The 21827-nt window shown below is 32.6% G+C and overlaps 2 pseudogenes; one reads left to right on the forward strand and one right to left on the reverse strand.

The window, feature by feature from the left end:
* Nucleotides 1-5332: 5332 nt before the first annotated feature.
* LOC149544639 (metal tolerance protein 11 pseudogene) lies at nucleotides 5333-7466 on the forward strand (annotated as a pseudogene).
* Nucleotides 7467-8800: 1334 nt separating this feature from the next.
* LOC149544640 (2,3-bisphosphoglycerate-dependent phosphoglycerate mutase 1-like) lies at nucleotides 8801-11349 on the reverse strand (annotated as a pseudogene).
* Nucleotides 11350-21827: the final 10478 nt, after the last annotated feature.

Genomic DNA, 21827 nt, shown 5'->3' on the forward strand with positions numbered 1-21827 from the left:
AAGCATAAAGGATTTTCTCAGATAATGTAGATGAAGTAGTAGCATTTTCCTAGGGAGACATGCTTGCAAAATGGAAGCATAGATAAGTCATGTGAACTGTTTGACAGGATGCCTGAACGTAATGTGGTCACCAAAAGCCATGGTTGTTGGATATGCACAAAATAGATATATTGAGAGAATATATTTGTTTAAGGTGTAACTGCCCTGGTAGACATGTATGCAAAATGTGGAATCATAGGTAAGGCATTTGAACTATTTTATTGACTACCTCCATGAAATGTTGTCTAATGGAAAGCCAATATTGCAAGATATGCATATTGATTTGTTGAATATATCTAGATGACGTAGTGACATTCTTTTTATTGCAACCAATGCCACATATGTATAAAACTGGGATTCCAACTCTTGTTGAGGTTGTAAATTATGTTGAACATAGTCTCAAGCCATAATAGTTTTCTATCTGCCAAAATTAGAGAGAGAATCATACAAACTTGTGCGAGCTCTTTGTATTTTCTTTGATATGATATTCAAGAAAAGGGTGAGAAACAAAACTCTAAATAAGCGGGCAAGCTCTCCATGTGCTATACACCCCACAAGTAAATCTACTCTAATAAAAGAGGTAATCAAAAACTAGTTCACTTTGCATTTGTAACCTTGGGTAAACTCTTAGCAACATGCTCACATTGAACCTTTGACATAAAGGAGAAATAGACAAGCTCACAACCCTCAGGAAGGCTTTCTTAGATAAGAAGTTTTTGAGTAGACACAAATCCTCACTAATAATGTTGCTGCGATTTTCTTGTTTAAATCCAAAGTTGTATTATCTTGGGCAGAGGAGACTACTATTGTTTGTGGTTAAGGATCCTTTAGGTCAGTAGAATCACATGCAAATTGGATATGACATTGCAGTAAGAAAACTGTAATAAGAGCTAGGAGCTTGCCTAGTGATTAGGGCTTGAGACTGGACACTACATGAAGCATTTGTAGGCATTTGGGTCTGAAGCATCACCAGCACAAAATCAAACTGAAAAGGAAACTTAGCAAATAAAACTAAATAAAAATAGTCCTCTTGAGTAAATATCAACATTATATGAACAATACCATTACAATGCACTATACTTGGTACAAAAATATTGTTGGCTAAGTCCCATGACATAATGCCAGTTCCTAGGTACATCAATATGCCTGCTTATCTAAGTATATCATTTTCTTATGGATAAAGGACAATCTACTGAAAAAAGAAAAGACCACTTTTTACAAACTCACACAGGTATAAACCCATTCATCTCTGAAGGTAATCCTCTTACTACTGTTTCACCCCCAGTAAATTTGTTGAAAGTTCCCAAGTGACGATAGCTGTAGCATTAGCAGGGAAACCTCTCACCAATGTAGGCCCCAAGCTAGCATATAATCCTCTAAAATTGAGTTCTCTATAAATCTGTCAAACATAGAATTGGGAAATGGTTTCATGTTCATTAATATGAGCACTTCTTGCTTTTAAATTCATCTATTTGTTATCTAAGACTACTTAGTAGAATAGATCTTAGACGAAAAGGCAGAAGATAAGTCCCATGGTATTTGAATATTTAAATTTTAATCTTTTAACCCAATTCAATAATCCAACTGTCAATCCTAAAAGATATCCTAATTATTGTCATAAGAATCCAACAACCTTGTAAAAGCCTAATCAAAATCTTTATTAAAAATTAATTTAAAAACATTTTTTCTAGAGTAGAGTCCATGTAAAAATGAAATTTTATGTCCTACCATCCTAATTGTGTGTATAGGATTTCTGCTAGCATTAATATTTGGAGCTGTTTGAATACAAATTTTTGCAACATCGAGAGGTAAAACAACTGAGAAAAGGGAATTGTTACATTAAGTACCATGGTAGATTCAAAAAGAAAAACAACATCAAACATACCTTTCTTCTTGTGGCATTCCAGAATGAATGCAGATTGATGGAAGGTTGCACTACACAGGAAGCTTGTTCAGCTCTGCAGCTCTGTTAACACTCTTGACAAATATCACAACTTGATTGAAGTCTAGTGCATTAAGCAGATCATTCAACTTCTGGTTCTTCTCCAGCTCGCTTAGTTTGATGTAGTACTGGAAGAATCTCAAGACATAAATACCAAACACAAAAAAAGAGAGAATTGTTACTATTTTATCAGACATTATTAAACTCAAATAAATTCAATACCTGAAGTAAACCATGAAGTGTCAATTTTGCCTCATCATCAACATATATCTCCATAGGTTGTAAATGGAAACAAATGTGTATAACATTAGGTAGTGTGATCGCCATCAAGAGCCAATAGTGCTACAATAATCCACCTCATATTTGTACCATGAAAAAGAACTAAACATAGCTAGTGCAATTATCATCAAAACTTCCAGAGGTCAAGACATGATTTGTGCCCTCGAAGAATGGTTTATCTAGTGAACCTATCAAGATAATTATAGAGCAACTAAAGAGGGCACGTATATCTGCAACAAATGAGGTTGCCATATGACACTTTATTCACAAAGCTAAAGAAAATCTAGTTAGAAGATGTAAATATGAGTTAAGCCGTGACTATCCATTTGAGTTAGGTGACAATGAGATGCTGCAAAACATTCCAAATTAGAGTTACCAATAAATAATGTTTGCAATTCACACAAGTATATTTATTATTATTAATTTATAGACTTATTGTGCCAAAAGTATTAAATAAGAGAAACCAGTGACCAATATTGTGTTGTCTCTTGCACATAATATTAAGTTTTGGCTAAATTGATAATCTTTTTTTGTTTAAATTTATTTACTACTAATCCGAGCATTCCATTTATCTATCCCAATTCCCAACCTTAAATTAGACATTCATTTAGCTCTTCCCACTCATATTTATTGTGCCTAGGTGGCTGTGTACCTAATTACTACTAATTCTTTAGAAATAGACTTTCCCAACTCTTGCAATGCAGTCACCCATGCAAGGGAAACTTTGGACTTCTAATCCTGCATCATATCCTAAGGATGGATCTCATACACAGTGTTGTCCAAGAATATTTTTTTCACAATGTTATGAACTGTGGAAACTAAATGTCTTTAAAAATAGGCATTGTATGACTGGAAAACAAAATAGCCAAAAGGATACTGAGAATAAAATTTGGCACAAAGTGCAAGCTTTTTTAGTCTTCATTGTTCTTCTGCAAACTTCAAATTTTTATTGTCCTCTAGGCTATCATTAGCTTCATCTCCATATTTCTCTCCCGTCTCCAGATCTTCAAAATCTCCATAGGCAAAGTCATCATCTTCATCACTCTCATCCATTGCTTCACCTTGGCGAGCAACCTTTGACCAGTCACTAGTAACAAAGTGGTCATGAATGCTTTCAAGTATAACCTGATTTAACCAATCACTTAATTGTGAATAATCTACATGTGGCTTAGTGTATTCATTAGCATTAGGATCTTCAACATTGAGATGCACATCATGTTTTTTTTGTCAAAGTACAAGCAGAAAAATATTAAGTCTGTGATGTAAATAATTGCTTACAGAATAGAAAACATGCAAAAAAAATAGCAAATGGTTTTCCATCGCACAATTTTCTTGCTCCATGGTAAAGGTGACCTGATTGGAGGAAAAGAATGAATGTGGACAAGTTTCAATAAATAATGAAGCATTACAATACATATAAATATCATATCAGTCAACACAGTGTCTAAGGTGGGAATACTGATAAATCATCAAACACTTCCAAGTTGAACCTAGCTTATATCTGCACACCAAAACCTTGAATCTAGTAGCCATGAGAACAAGTTTGGGAGGGTAGAGAAAACTAGGACAAGGTACAGCTTCCAAAAAAATGTAGGAACAGAAGTTTTAAGTGAGTGCATCCCCTTTTTGATTTTTCTGCATCAAACCTTTTCTCTACTACAATGCCTATTTTTGTATCTTGAATATTCATCAAAATGCTCTACATAAAAATTAGGGAAGCAATAACATGATATTAGTATCAATATTGTTAAGGAACAAGATAGCTAAATATAATCACCTAAAAGGTCAGGTATTTAAATATCATCACCTAAAACTTACGCAACTTTGATGGTTATTAATTAGGTTTTCCGCTTGTAGTTGTGCTTGTTATATATTATGTACTTTAAGCTCTTCTCATGGCCTCTTGAATTCTTATCCTTTGGTTTCTTATTTGAGATTTGATAAGAGATCCCATGTAATAGGGAAGCATCCATATGGGAAACCTTTTCATTACAAAATCCAAAATCCAAAGATGTTACTATTTTTTAACCTTAAGCTTTGCAACTTGATGTTTTGATATTGTTTCAAATTGCATTTATGTGCTACCCTACATCCTTAGTAATGGGGGTTTCATTTTACTTTATGAATAATATTAGGATGAGACTCATTAAGATCTTTAAGCAATTCCATAGCAGATATCAATATAAGTGAAGATGAATTCTATTATTGATTAGTGTAAGAAATTGTTTTAGATTGTTCATTGTAGTTTGTGTTTTCTATTGCTATGGTTACTCATTAATGTGTGAATGTTCATATTATTTTTGTCATGGTCTGTATTAATTGATCAAAGAATGAGCATTGTGAATTTTCCAACACTAATTTAGCATTAATTCATAATAGAATGCTCCGTGTGCAGGGAATTCTAGTTTTTGCTTCAGTTATGGTTACATTGGGATTACAGATCGTGTTAGAGTCTATTTGACAACTTGTTTCAAAGGTAAATTCCCCATTCAAGGATATACCTTTAAGAACAAGATATCTATTTCCCCCTAATGGTTCTCATGATGATTTGAACTTTTCATGAACATGGAAGATATATTATATGCTTTTTTGGTCACTTGTTTAGCTTTGTATCCTATTACTGCAAATAAAGTATATTTTATTGGACATAATTACAACCACAGATACAATTTTGTGATGATGATTTAAATCCTTTAAACAACATGGTTTTGCTAAGTTAAAATAATATTCAAGTTTTGGAGGCCATATGTATGTTTTTAAATACAACATCATCAGGTGAGTGTTAATATTTTGGATTAGTAAACCCCCTTCACCATTTTTGAAGGAATTACATGGTATAAGTGGCTTGAGCTCTGGCTTTCTATTTTTTCCAAAATTTTGTAAGTGGATACAAATGAAAATACTCATAGAAATCCTTGATGTTGAGTTTTACTTGGCCTGATTTACACGGTTTTCCAGTGATTTAAAAGTGAAAAAAATGAAGCCATACTTCCTTGTCCTAAAAGTTGAGTTTTATACTTGTTTATTCTGATCATTATTTTGGAGCTGTAAAATGTTGAGCTTAAATGTGATATGGAGTATGCTTTTGTTCTACACCAAATATTCTACTTTTCTTCTGCTCTTTTCCATCTGTTCCATCATTAGTGTATTGTCTTTTAAATGAGCTACTTTTGCATATTACACATAAGTAATACTCTTACACCAACTTCATTCCTAAATTATGCAGAACTGAGGTGTATTGTTTGAAGGAGATAGGTGGTTCTGGGTTGTTGGAATTATGATTTCAGTTACTATTGTGAAGTTGGTCCTTGTAATCTATTGCTAGACTTTTACAAATGAGATAGTAAAGGCATATGCCCAAGATCATTTCTTTGATGTCATCACCAATTCAATTGATCTCACCACTGCAGTTCTTGGAAGTAAATTTTACTGGTGGATTGATCTAGCTGGAGCAATAGTGGTAAGCACTTCTCTGACCTTTTACTTTACACTGTAACATAGGATACTTCACATTTTGATTTTCTACAATAATGCCTAAGTAGTTAATAAAGCCAAATAATGTCTATATGTGCTCCTAGCTAACTCATATAACCCACATCAAACATAGAATATGTTTCCACTTTCCACTAATTAGTAGTTGTTTTAAAGAGTCCAAGTAGATGTGACCATTTGCATTACTTGATTCTAGAGATCTTATTTGTTTAGAACAATATTGAGGTTTCATTTCCTCAGAGATGATAGTAATGACTAGTGCAAGGCATATGTATGTATACAACGTATTTAGAACACATGATTGCAGATAATACCAGTTGGCTCCTTCAGGATTACCATATCTAACCTCTCTTTGTATGTACATATCGATATATAGACTTTTGTCTTTATAGATGGTAACACTGATAACAATCATTTAGAATGCTAGTGAGTAATAATAGCTGCAGGCATGCACAATAATGAAGAGGATGTATTCTTTTTTATTTAAGCTTGATCATTAGTTTCTATCAAGTTATTTGTGTGGTGGTGGTAGCAAGAAGGATGTATAATCTTGTGATCACTAAAGCCAAAATATAGATTACCAGGCTTCCTCTGAGCAGATGCCAAGTATGCTTCAAGTTTATATTAATGTGTATAATTTGAAATACTAAAGCTGAGATTGGGTCGTTTGTGCCGTTAGCACTCTGTACAATTAGGACATGCTCAAGCATAGTTTTGGAGAAGGTGAATTCTTTGGTGGGGAAAATAGCATCGCCTAATTATTTGCAAAAATTGACATATCTCTGTTGGAATCATCACAAAGACATAAGCCATATTGATACTATCAGAGCTTACATATTTTTGTCTCATTTCTTTGTTGAAGTTGACATTGTGCTACCCAGTGATATGCCCTTGCAGGATGCTCATGACATTGGAGAAGCACTTCAAGAAAAATTGGAATCTCTTCTTGACATAGAATGAGCTTTTGTGCATCTAGACTATGAATATTCTCATAGACCTAAGCATGGGAATGAAAATTCCTAGATGTCTATGATAGGTTGTACACTTTAACTAACTTTCCTAGCATCTTCTGCCCTTTTTATAAACCTATTATATCTTAAAAGCATTTAGAATGCTAGTGAGTAATAACAGTTGCAAGCATGCACAATAACAAAGAGGATGTATTCTTTTTTATTTAAACTTGATCATTAGTGTCTATCAAGTTATTTGTGTGGTGGTGGTAGCAAGAAGGATGTATAATCTTGTGATCACTAAAGCCAAAATATAGATTACCAAGCTTCCTCTGAGCAGATGCCAAGTATGCTTCAAGTTTATATTAATGTGTGTAATTTGAAATACTAAAGCTGATAGTGGGTCTTTTGTGCAATTAGCACTCTGTACAACTAGGACATGGTCAAGCATAGTTTTGGAGAATGTGAATTCTTTAGTGGGGAAAATAGCATCGCCTGATTATTTGCAGAAATTGACATATCTCTATTGGAATCATCACAAAGACATACACCATATTGATACTGTCAAAGCTTACACATTTGTTTCTCATTTCTTTCTTGAAGTTGACATTGTGCTACCCAGTGATATGCCCTTGCAGGATGCTCATGACATTGGAGAAGCACTTCAAGAAAAATTGGAATCTCTTCCTAACATAGAATGGGCTTTTGTGCATCTAGACTCTGAATATTCTCATAGACCTGAGCATGGGAATGGAAATTCCTAGATGTCTATGATAGGTTGTATACTTTAACTAACTTTCCTAGCATCTTCTACTCTTTTTATAAAACTATTATGGTCAACCAGTACATTTCTTGCAACATTATATGTAACCACTATCAATGTTGTGTATGAAGCACATGCCATCAAAAATATCTAAATGATTGTTGACCAGGGCCTAGACTTATTTAAGGCAATTCTCAAAACTTTTTCCTATATGGGGAAAAGTAGTAAAATATTAACACCTAAGGCTTTCTTACTATGAAATTATATCGAATGAATACAAAATTATTATTTTCCTACCTACCCATAATAGAGGTATTCCCAACCTTAACATAATAGAGATGATTCTTCAGATAGATGAGAAAAACTTATTTAGTATGAAAGGAAGAGCATAAAATCTTATTGTAGTTTTCTCATATCCTTACCATTTTGGCCATTATGTTAAGGAACTTTAATCATAGGAAGGAGGATAAGGGTGGTTATGGAAGAGGGGAATGGCTATGGATTCCTCACTAGGTACACCCACTCAAATGGATGGTAAAGGGCCACATGAGGCCACAAGGGATGGTATCCACTCTTGGACCTTAGGTAGAGGAATGATTGGATATGGATTTTTCACTAGGTACACCCACTTGTATGGATGGCAACGGCCACAGGAAACCAAGAGTGATGGCATTTTCTCTTGGACCTAGGGTAGATGATTGATTAAGGCACCCTAATATGCCCCTTATCCTACCTCTCCTATAGTTGAACCCCATTAACAAATTTAGTATTCCATATGATTAAATTAACCATCCTAATCCTATTTGGAATGATATATGCTTTAATATCACAAATAAGGAAGATCTATTTGTGGATTATGTGTCAAATATTTCCTAAAATGTTGCAAGACCAATTACATGATGTTACACATTCTATTCTACTTCTTGTTCTACTTGGAATCTTTGATTCAGAGCAAATACTCAAGTATTTATAGAAACGGGACATTACATACAACAACCATATAAATCAAAGTCTTCCTAAGAAAGTAGCACTATGAAAAGTATATGAAAGCTTTTTGTATAACATCAGCTACATGTGTAGTATAACATATTTTAATTAGTCATTACAATAAATGTAAACAAGAAAAGATCATTTTTCATAAGGATTTGATACCTCTCAGAACATATTAGATCCAGAAGATGGATATGTGCAAGTTACTTGTTTTGTGACGTATAGTCATACAGAATTTGAAAGCCTAACAAACAACCCAATCATAATATATCTACACACCACTATAAAAAGAACATTTATAACAAAATAAATGTAGCATATTTGATTCATAAAAATGTACCACACCTATTCCTTAAAGTAGGCAACAACATGTTATGTGCATATTTGAAGGCTTTCACCATTTGGGGGAGTAATGTGATAACTGTGACACCATTCATGAACTTTCTCCTTTCCATATCTATCAGTTATTTCCTATTTGTTGAGGCCTTTCAATTCTCCATACCTACATTGCAGTAAACATTTATGGAGTAATCGTTATAAACTTATATTATACACAGTTTGAAACTATTAATATCCAAGAATTGTTAGCATTAAGCTTTTACATGCACTCATTGAGTTGCTAAGCTATTATGATTGGAATAGAGTGTTTTTGAGTATCTTCACTGAATATCCTGCTCCATGCCTTGGCCTACTCACTCTCATTATGTATTATTATTGGTACCTGCATCACACGGAATTCAACTTCAAGCTTTAGTCCTGTTTAACAAGTCATTATATAAATGTTGACATCCAAACCTAATCACTCATATTATAGATGTGCTATGGAAACCACAACAATGAATTTGAATTTAAGAACTAGAACGACATCCTAAACACCTCAGCCTACTTGGGATAGTCATTTCACAACTACCTCCAAAGAAATGAATCTAATATTTTATTCTTGTTTTCATTAAAAGGACTTTAAATTTATACAAATTGTATAATCATCATTTTTTAAAACAATAGACACATGGCTTTGAGATGATACTCAAGTTCAAGTCTATCATGATAATTGACCAAAAAATTGTGAACACAGGGTGATTATAGAAGGATGTAATTATATTAGTTCCCAATGCATATTCCAAATAAAATGAGAAAATATTGACATTATTCAAGAAATTTTAAGATGCACAAATCACATTGAACCAGGTGTTCGGTGAATCCCATGTAAGCACACAGTTTTCTAGCTTTAACCAAAGGTAAGAGGTTTGATACCAGCCTCTATAGCTCTAAACATTCAAAAAACTACTCAAAATCTTAGAAACTCAGAAGTCAACTATTGAGCAGTGGTTTAGAAATTGGTTGAGTAGCAATGGCCACAATAACCTTTTAGGAATATGAAGGCCTCAAAAAAAAGGATAATTGGAAATTCAGAAGGCTCCTACCAAATGCAATTTATCTAATAAAATCACCCCCTCATTTTTCTCAATGAATAAAACTTCATCTATGCATTTGTCAACTCTTACTGGATACATAATTTAAATTTCTTGAGAATTGATACTGAACTCAAGTAATAACCATTTAAACACCTACCCTTGCATATATAGGGAAGCAAAGTAGTTAATGTTGGCATAAACATAAAGTAAAGATTTGACTAAAAAACCTTTTTCCTATGGTGTTGAGTCATCGCAAGCATAGCAGTCATCTGAGCCCGAACCAATGCAAAAGTAAATATCAGATCAACTAAAATGTTGCTAATCCTTTTTCTAGTGACAAAAACCTCTTCTACTCCTTTTTGAGTCAGGGGTACATCCACACACCCAGTGAATAATTTATTCTCATTCCATAATGACTCCCTGTGATGGATCAAAATCAAGGTTGCTTCAGCTACAACATAAAAGATGACAAAAAATTGCATTATAGATAATAATGTATTTTCCTTATAGGTCAATTCCTAATCTTTTTAAACCATCATGCATTCACCTTAGTGTGTTTCTTTCTAATCCGAACCTTAAAATAAGGATCCAATCACATTTATTGAAGCTACAACTATGAATTTTTTAATTACCAATAGAAATCAATTGAAATAGCCTAATAAAATTTCCTAGACTTAGATGCTATGAGCTTGTCTTCCACAAAAATATGCCCAACTATTTTATTTTACCACTGAACTGAACTTTATCATGAAAAGTTCAAAAGCCAAAGGAGGAAGCTCTAACCTTTCTAAAGAGATTTAAATTACAAATATGCATTCAAAGCTGAAATAAGAGAAAGAGGAGAGTTTCAATTCGGTATGGAGCAAAAGGCGACTAAAAATAAACCAAACCGAAGTCCATAATAACCTTAACAGAATTGGAAAAGTAACAAAAGTAAATACATAACAAGATGCATGTTTTGAACCAGTTTTTAAAAAGCCTATGCTCATTTAGGTCCAAGTCCCAAGTTTGGCTACAGATCCTTTAGCAGGAAGGTATGAATAGATTTCCATAAGCCAGGTGATTTTAAATTATAGTGAAAGATCACATTTAATAGTCCTTCCCTTTTACACATAACAAAAGGAATCTGCTTTACCAAATTAAGTACGGCCCAATTATATTAAATGCAAGGAAATTGTAAGACCCTATTCTAAAGAAAATCTTACTTGATTTCTTTGAAGAGTCATTCAAATTCTTTGAAGTTGAGAAGATTGGATCCAAAATAGGAGAAGCCTGTGCTACTACCAAACAAGTTCTCCTATACTTTCTAATAGAAATTGAAGTAATATGCCTACTTGCTAATGTCATATCATTTGTCAAAATCCTCCTTGTTGGACATAAACAAAATGTGATGCTTGATAAGCCATCATAGCTTGCTGAATTTTTCACATTGTAAGATGATATAGTGATCAGTACAGCTCGTATTGTTGCAACAACCATTCTACAGACATGAATAATATTAAAAATCAATATATTAAGAACTTTCAGTGATGCAAAAATATTTGAAGAAGGTTACATGTATCAATTTATATATGGTCATTGGCAGATGCATGACTATCACTATAGGGACCCCTTCTTAAGCCTGTGTTTCTAGTCGAGCAGCAGAAGTCAAGGTACAATCTAGGTATGTCAATGCAAGACATAGATTTTATATATATATATATATATATATATATATATATATATATATATATATATATATATATATATATATATATATATATATAGATGAAGCCTAAAACTTTTATATCCATAAAAAGATAGAACCATATTAATCTTTTTAAACTATATTAATAAAATACTATGTCATTATTCATATTAAAATGGTAATGTAACCTTAAAAAAAAATTTAGTCCCATGAATCCTAAGGTTGAATGCAAATGGTAGAATGAAGAGTTTATCTTGAAGCTTTGAGCTAGATATATTGACCAAATATATGGCATATATATAATATACACTCAGGGTCCTTAGTCTTGTCATATTAGGGCCTACACTTGACATATTGGGGACAAGGTCTTTGGTATTAATGAAACCCTCTAATTTAGCAAATTTGCAGAATATTCACAAAAAATTCACAATTTGATCTACTTTGTATTATGCTATAACTTATTGACCTAAATAATACCATAGATTCTTAAACTTTGATAAAGCTATTATAATATTCTAAATAAATACTATTGTTGATGTCAAGGGCAGTTCAAAGACAAGAAGTTTGTGATCAACAGATTTAACAAATGAGTTTAAAAAAACTCTCTACATTGCATCCACAATAGTTTAACATTTTCAACTAGTTATCCAAAATATAACCAAGGGAAACAATCTCACAAGTAGGACAATTCTAATCAAAGATTTTAAACAGACCTAGCCTATAAACACAATTAACCTCAACAACTGAGCTAACATCAAGAGGAAAAACAAGAGACATATAGCTATAGAACCTAGCTCACTCACAAGAAAGCATGTGCCCTCGTCAGCAATCCTGTTAGCATGCTTCTGTGGAGTAAAAAAAAAAAAAAATTAACCTCATAGGCTCATTCTCATGAAGAGGGAACATGAATACCAACATAATCATTTTTCATGGCACTTTCCTCACTGTCCTTACCAGCATAATCATTTTTCAAGGGTGGAACTTACTTTTCATTTCATCCTTGTGTGCGCCTACTTGCAACAGGGTGAACAGTGACACAACATTCCTCAACAGAATAAAAGCCTTGAAGTACACATCTAGTAGATGCTAATTTTTAACTTTTTATTCTTTGACTGAAATATTGCTTCAGTACCATTGTAAAAAATTCAATAGAGAATTTATCAAATTCTTCCCCGAAGATGGAGATGAATCTTTGATCAACCATTTCTATTAGAATGATATTGTAGTATTTACCTATAATGGTCATTTAAGTCACCTAATGCATAGTTCAGAATATCATTATTGATAACTATTGCTGAGGGCAAAAAAAAAATGGGTAAATATATAAAGGGAACAAAATGATCAAATATCAAACATTGTAGGTAGCCACACATAAATCCCATATCACATTTGCATTGTATGTTATGGGCAGCAGTAGTTGTGGATCATTTTAGACCTACAACATGCAAAGTGTCCATTTTATGTTATTTTGAGCTTCACTTGGTTTTAAGAATACTATAATATTCTCTACTTAACAAGGCCAACCAAATGAAGGTGGAAGCTCATTTGGCCTCAGCCCCCTCCCCCTAACATCAATCTAGAGTACCCATTATCATCTAATTACATACTTCATTCATTCATTCATCCATTTTTGAACTATAACATTCAATCAATACAATCACATAACATTCATTAATATTATATAAAATTCATTAATACACAATACTAATCAAAACTTCATTAACACATAACAATATTAATTAACATAAAATAAAAATTTGTATTAATACGTATCATTCATACATAATTACTTAAAACAAAGTTCTTTCATTATCCAACAAGGTTTATCAAAGAAGATTTTTAAAACGTCATTTTTTTAATTTTATTTTCTAAGCTCTCTTAAGAAAAGTGCTCATAGGAGCATCCATATCTGCATCATTCTCCTCCTCTTCTGGCATGTGTAATTTCAAATTATGATGGCTCCTTCTCTTCTGTGGAGCAAGAGGTTGCTGCACTAAAGGGGGCTCTGTTGCAAGAACAAGTAAATGGGATAAATTAGCATACTCTTTTTCTTTTTCAACTGTTACAAGTCTGTAATTAAGTACGAATACAACATAAAATGCATTTTTCTTACCTGACAATGCCACATCATGTACATTAACATTTTGATCTGCCATCGCGTCAACATGTTGAACACTTGGAACATGGTCCACTCCTTTAGCATGATGTTCAACATGCTCTGAAATATTCAAAAAAAGGATACATGTCAAATTCCAATTAAAGATGTTAAATTGTATTCATAATTGCATAATTAATTTCCAATAGCAAATTAATACCTCCACCACTATAATGCACATCATGGCCTTCATCACAAGCAGGTTCTATGGTAGGATATGAAGGCTACAGTAAAATGTTATGCACATTGTTATGTAGTCAATTTACGTTTAAAACTAATACCAAAAAAGAATCTTCTCAACTATTTAATTTCATTTACTTTTCATCTGACCAATTTACCTATGAGATATCATTTGGTGCACTGGATTCTTGTGCAAGGCTTACAGATTCTTCATGTAGGCATGTAACCACAACTTTATAGCCTTCCTTCAAGGCAATTTTTCTATCTTCATCTAAGACCTCCACATTGAAATCTGTGCCCTATGTTTTTTTCTTCATAATGTCAGTTTTCCATGTATGGTTTCATTAAATAGAACTATTTACAACATTATATTTTTTTTTTAAAAAAATTATTGCTCTACTTACAAGTCGAGACTGGAGATTCATATAGCCACCAGAGCCAAGTTTTTGTTGGCCAACCTTTTCTACTCTCGCTTTTGTAGCCACTGATGTGTCCTGCAATCTATGAATAATTTCAAACATCTTAGATTATATATTTACAAATATCAATAATTAGTGCATGATTACAATGTACTTAATACTATAATGACATACTTCTTTTTGCTTTGTGCTACTTCATTATCTCTATGTTCACATAGCCTTTTCTCCTTTGCATCTTCTATTATTTCATTCCACTCCATCGGTGGAATCATAAGAGGATAGTCATACTTTGGGTTATCCTTAAGAGCCCTTCTATATTGATCCCTCACAGTCTTTATATGCTTTGCTACTCTTTTCAAAAGTAGGCTAGTGTCAAAAATGTTTTTTTCAAATTTCTCCTCAATAGATGCAATCAGCTGATTTTTTAATTCCGTAGCTTGTAAATTCCACCTTTTTAAAAACAAATAGATTTTTAGATCAATAACTTTAATATATTACAATAAATAGAAGAAAAGAAAAATTATGCAGCAATGATATGAAACTATGTACCTTTTACATATAGTGGGTCCAAATAGTCTCAATGTCATATGAAAAAGATGTTCAAAGAAAGCATTATTACCTACAAAAACATAAAGGATTTATCAGTCCAAAATGAGTAATGTAAAAGTAAACTAAATTTACGCTTTAAATAATATCAATTTTAAAGCACCTGGAAGCTTTCGTTCTTTTAATGGAAACATAGTTTTCTTATTCAGCAACAATGTCCCTTCATATGAACTAGTACTAATCACACGAACTGCTCCAGGAAATGGATCAGCTTCAGTAGTACTACTCTTTGTTGGTCTATCAACTGAAACATCATAATAATTAAATGACAATTTTAGTATTTCTCTCTATTGGTCTACCTCCCTGCCTATGTCCATGTCTCTCTATGTGTGGGTATATATATATCTATGTATGTATGTATGTGTGTATGCATGGTGTGTGTATGCATGTGTTTGTGTGTATACAGGCTTCTGTAGACATCATTTAAACTTTGATATGCTACTTCATTGTCCATCAAATTTTAGAAAGACATTACAAAATATAGCACATTACAAAATATAGCAAAACAAGGTTTTACCAGTTCTAGTGGGCATAGACGATGATGTTTGCATGGTCCTTGTTGCCGACAATGCAGCAGACAATAGTGGACCACCAACCGAAGGAGGAGTCTGCACTTCATCATGAGCTGAAGAATAGAATATTGTTAGCAAAGAAATTTTCAATGGATAAAGATCAAATGGGATACTAGCGAGAAATTTCCACAAAAAAAAGGTAAGTGTTATAATGTTGATCAAAACAAACAAAGTGTTACTTACACGAAGGTACTGCGCAACAACCCTGACCATGTTCACCATGTGATGTCGCAACTAGCACATATGTCTATACAAGAATAGATAAAATTAGAGATCATGATCCATAAGATACTATAAACTATTAATATCTATTGAACTTCTATTACTACTTTAGTTGAATTACTGCTTACCTTCAAAGATTGGATTCTACGGTCCAATTCTATTCTCAGTGCCTCTTTCTCCTCACTTTTGTCACCCTTGGTGATAATGTTAACAAGTTCATTAGTGTATCTTTGTGTAATTTATTGGGTGATAAATACAGGGTTAGTACTAAGGCCAATGTCATGTAAATATGATGCTCGTATTTTAGATTGCATTTGATCATCAATCATTGTAGCTTTTTCCTATCATTTGTGACATCAAATATCCGTATACTTTCATCAAAATAACTCCAAAGCCATAAAGAAAAGAACATAATAATATGACATTTGTTTCTATATTAACATTAAAATTTATAATAATTAATGTTTACCTCTATTGAAGGTGTCTAACTTGGTACATTAAAACAAATAGATTTTTAGATCAATAACTTTAATATATTACAATAAATAGAAGAAAAGAAAAATTATGCAGCAATGATATGAAACTATGTACCTTTTATGTATAGTGGGTCCAAATAGTCTCAATGTCATATGAAAAAGATGTTCAAAGAAAGCATTATTACCTACAAAAACATAAATGATTTATCAGTCCAAAATGAGTAATGTAAAAGTAAACTAAATTTACACTTTAAATAATATCAATTTTAAAGCACTTGGAAGCTTTCATTCTTTTAATGGAAACATAGTTTTCTTATTCAGCAACAATGTCCCTTCATACAAACTAGTACTAATCACACGAACTGCTCCAGGAAATGGATCAGCTTCAGTAGTACTACTCTTTGTTGGTCTATCAACTAAAACATCATAATAATTAAATGACAATTTTAGTATTGCTCTCTGTTGGTCTACCTCCCTGCCTATGTCCATGTCTCTCTATGTGTGGGTATATATATATCTATGTATGTATGTATGTATGTATGTATGTATGCATGGTGTGTGTATGCATGTGTTTTTGTGTATACAGGCTTTTGTAGACATCATTTAAGCTTTGATATGCTACTTCATTGTCCATCAAATTGTAGAAAGACATTACCTTTCCCCGTCACGTACTGCCCTTTGAATTTGTCATTAAAGTTAGGATCCCAAATGCGATCTACATGGATACCTGCTGCAAACTTTGGAAGATATTCACTGATATACACCATGGTCTGGTATATCATATATCCCTCTATCATAGAACCCTCTGGATGTGCTCTTTTTCAAACCAAGCCCTTCATAAATTTCAAGTGCCTCTCAACCATCCACATTGATCTAGCTTGTACAGGTCCACACAATTCAATCTCCTCAACTTGATGTATGAGGTAGTGTTCTTGAGCATTGAAAAATGTTAGAGGTAAACACTTTTTCATTTCACACATAAGCTATGAAATTTTTCTCTTCTAATATTTTATATCTTTTTTATCAATTTCTTTAGATGATAACCACCTAAAAGAGATTCAACACGCAAAAACACATAAAGGAGATTTCAAATAAAAAGCTACAAATCTAAGAAAAAACACTCTTCTAACCTCATGTATTTTCCAAGATCATATATAACTTGTTTAATACTATTGTCAAACTATTGTGGAAGGGATAGAGGTAGGATGAACTGCAATCATTAAAAAAGATCATTTCAATATATTATTAAATAATGCAATTGTTACTACATTAAATCTTACAAATATATCGTAAATAGAAAACATGACTTACCTTGAGGAAGGTATGCCAATCATGTGTTTTCAACCCTGGCCCAAAATCACCTTTCTTTGATATAAGAGTGCTTATATTTGCAGCAAATCCTGTTGGAAATTTTATTTTTTTATGACTTGTTTTAATGTATCACTTTGTTGCTCTATTGATAACCAAGGAAGGGCACTTGTATTTATGTGGTCTCCATTCCTATTTGATTCAATGAAAACTTTTAGTGGATGATTGGATTCATGAATGTCAGTACATATTTTAGCAATTCGTTCTCTATCACGCCTTCCATCCAACATTTTTCATATTATCTCTGTTACATTCTTTCCAATATGCATAGCATTAAACAAATGTGCGATTGGGAGATCCTTGTAGTATGGTAACCTACTAAATTGAGTAGGATAACTTTTCATTCCTCTAGGAAGTTGGTCATTGATGCCTTGACGACCTTCACGAGCATCAATTATAGCATTAGTAAATATAAGATAATATCAAAATACAAATTGTAGACTTCAGACGACAAATTGGACATTACCTCGACGATTTAGTTGATCATATTCCAACTTTCATAAATGAGGTGTCATTCTTCATGGCCTTGATGATGTCTCTTCTTTCCCATTGAAAAGATGTTTTTCAAAAATTTAATACCTATGATTATTGTGGAGAAAGTGTCTAAACTCATCAAACACCTGCTTTCCTAAACTTCTTGAATGATGACATTTCATCTTCGGACCACAAACTGGACATGCAAATTTTTCCTTTATCTGAAGACCTAAAAGATCATGTATAATTGGATCATGTAAAATTATCATGCATAACTTAAGCATTCGATAGTAATGTGTAAGCACTATAACAGACCAAAACTATGTAATCTTAACAATATAACATACCGCAAAAATGAGTTAGCCCAGGGGCATCATGTATTGTCCATACAAGCATTGCATGGAATTGAAATTGTTGATGTCATATTGGTCTAGAGATGTCATACATAGTGATGCCATTCCATAACTTCAACAACTCGTCAATTAGGAGCTCAATATACATGTTCATATCTTTAACTTGGTATTTACCTAGCAATTGAATGAACATAAACATTATGTAATTATTATAACCATTTTCATGCACTATTTATAAATTAATTTAGATAACTATAAAATAAAAAAATACCTGGCACAATCATTGACAACATTATGTGCTTCCTCTTTATGGACATCCAAGGAGGAATGTTATTGTTAATAACAAAAATAGGCCATACTGAGTAAATAGATCTCATATCTCCATATGGATTAACATCGTCTGTCGCAAATGAAAGTTTCAGATTACGAGTTTCTTCTTTAAAGTGTGACCATGTTTCTTCTATATCTTTAAATGCAAAACCATCGGTAGGCATTCGCATAATTTCATCCTAACTTCTATTGTGTGCATGGTAATCCATAAATTGTGCTAAGCTAGTGCACCTAAATAACTGTTCAAGACGTAGAATAATGGGAATGTACCGAAGAACCTTGTGAGGCAATTTTTTTTTTATTTGATCTGACCAATATCTACTAACATGACAATCAGGGAATTCTATTGCAAATTCATGTTGTTTATGATATAGAATGTGATCATTTGGACATGCATGTATTATCTGATACTTCATTCCAATCTGATCCATAATGTTAGATAATTCTCAGTACAAATGAGGCAAAATGTTTGATGGTGGTAACAAAAACTCACTAAGAAACCTACAACAACAAATATGCATTGTTAATATAATGAATAGTAATTGTATGCTAACATTAAAGATGACAAAAATGACATACCTTAGCATACGTGACATTTCTACATTGGATATACTATTCATAACCTTTAAGTTCACCAACAACACTATAGCCAATAGTAGAGTTGTTTGGGAGCCTTTGTATAAGGGCTCATGTGTCTTCTCAAGTAAAGGTATATCAAGACCATTTTTATCATTATTATCAGATTTGCTAGTACCATCATTTTGAGCCTCTTCATCACCTACCCCAATACGATCTTCTTCAATCATGTCGTCTGACACATTATCATCTTCTTCCTTGGGAGTGTTATCCTCAGCATGGATATTCACACCTCCATGTTCCTCCAATAGGAAATCCACATTCAGCAATGGTCAAAAATTGTGGCCCCCTTCAACATGACCATATTGCCTACAATGACTCTAGGTTGTTATGATTAGAATTCTTCGATTCCTTAAGCCCTTACACTTTTTGCAAGGACAATAACATTTATCAGGTTTTCTTCAAAACTGAGCCCACAATGCAGCCATTGTCTCATTATTTTGTTCTGGGTTCATATTGTCAGGCATGGTCTTTCTTCACGAGAAAATATACCTATAAATAATTTGGAGATGTTGTAGTTAATGTTTATATCTGCACATATGGAAATTGTTGATTAATATATTCAAATGTAACTAAAATGATTCTATAATTTCTAGAAGGCCTAGATGTTTGCAAAATGTGGATTTATAGACAATGTATCTTAGTTATTTGGAAAATGCCTCAAAGAGATGTCACAAGCTGAAAGTTACTTAGGTGCTAATAGCAGCATGCCATGACTAATCCTGATAGAAATGACTAATTTGATTAATGCATCAACTAATGAAGATGACTAAAAGATTGAAACATATTAATGTAATCTTCAATCAAGAACATGTGAGCTCAAAAGATGGGTAAATCTCAAAAACTCGTGAGCCTAAGATCATTACATATTAGCCATGAAATAATTGCAATTGAAATTTGTTCAAAAATAGGCCTAAGTGGGTTAGCCTAAGGATCAAAAGAAGAATTTAGATTTCACTTAATCAAAATCATTTTGCTTCCTTCTAAAGATACATATAGCTATCTAAATTTTAAAATAGCCACAATTAAAAACCTACTGATTAAAACTAACTTGATAAATTTAAGACTCAACTTTTCAACTTATCTACAATTCATATGAATATCAGGATTTAACTGTGTAATTTTAGATGTAGTCAAAAAGTCCCTAGATCTGGAATCTTTAGAGCCAAGGAAAAAATTCATTTCTAGAACACCTCGTTTGAATCAATACAATGTTAATTTTAAAAAGAAGTGTAGAATCTAATGCTATAATAAAAGGGTATGTGAATTTCACTGTTGAATTGAGAAGTAAGTCTATTGTGCTTCGATTGCTAGGAGTTATGGGAACCCAGTTATTAAATCCATATTATATTGAGGCTGCCTATGATGATGAGGCTAAGACAGAAGAGCTAAAGCTCATAAAGAAGAGTAGGAACCTGAAATAGTGAGAGGAGGAACTAACTAGAGCATCTTGGTTGTACTTTGAAAACCACCCAAGGGACAAGTTCCATACTCTCTCAAAGTTTGTGGAGTCTTGCTGGGACAAGGCATCATTGTTCTTATAGACAATGGGGCCACACATAGATTTCTTTATTAAGGACTGGTGTCTAAGAGGGGCCTTGCATATTTTGTAAGCCCATAATAATTATGTTTCAATACTAAGCTTTTTTCAAAATATGGTGGTAGTTGTCAGTTTTTACATATATGAAATGTGTAACTTTGATTTTACAGATATTACTATCTAAGAGCATCAGGTTGGGGATGTCCTAATCATTTTACAAGCTAGGCACAATGGGAAGGGGACTTTTCATTCTCATCCCCATTAGTAAAATAATATTGCAATTTTAGTTATAAATTTATAATGGTCAACTAAGTTGTTATGATAGACTTCAAGAATATTCTTTATTCTTTTAGTTGTCATCTTTTCTTATTTTTCAATCTTATCCTTATTGGAGAACATAGAGTTGATAGAAATGCTTTTATTGTAATTTCCTTCCACAAGCATTTTCTAGTAATTTTTAAATTTTCAAATCCTCCATACAATATACTAATGTAGTTATGCACCTCTTTCTTGTGTGTTGCTCTATGGAGAGAGATTTAATTCTGAGAAACCATGAACAATAAAATGATAACACTTTTACAGAAAATAGAAATAATATCCAAGCCACTTACCTTGGGATTGTACTCAACATTCCTAGCCTAAAGAGCTATAGCCTTGAGATCCAATTTGCAATCCAAATTTATAGTTGACACAATGTTTCTATGTATTTGTCCATTGAAGGCACATGCATCCAGAAAGAAAGATACAATTAAATTTTGAAAGAAACACAAGGAAGGGTATCTTTGAAATTAGAGCATTCCATTGATTAATGCAGACAACAATATGGCCTTATTAAATTAAAAAACATTATCCTCTACATATGTGCATAACATTTTACAATGTAAATTGACATAACATTATCCTCTAAGTGATAGTTTGCAAGTTATTGGTTAAGGCATT

Source organism: Cupressus sempervirens, chromosome 8 (genome assembly GCF_028749045.1).
Source record: "Cupressus sempervirens isolate cs-2001-9-10 chromosome 8, ASM2874904v1, whole genome shotgun sequence".
Classification (NCBI taxonomy): Eukaryota; Viridiplantae; Streptophyta; class Pinopsida; order Cupressales; family Cupressaceae; genus Cupressus; species Cupressus sempervirens.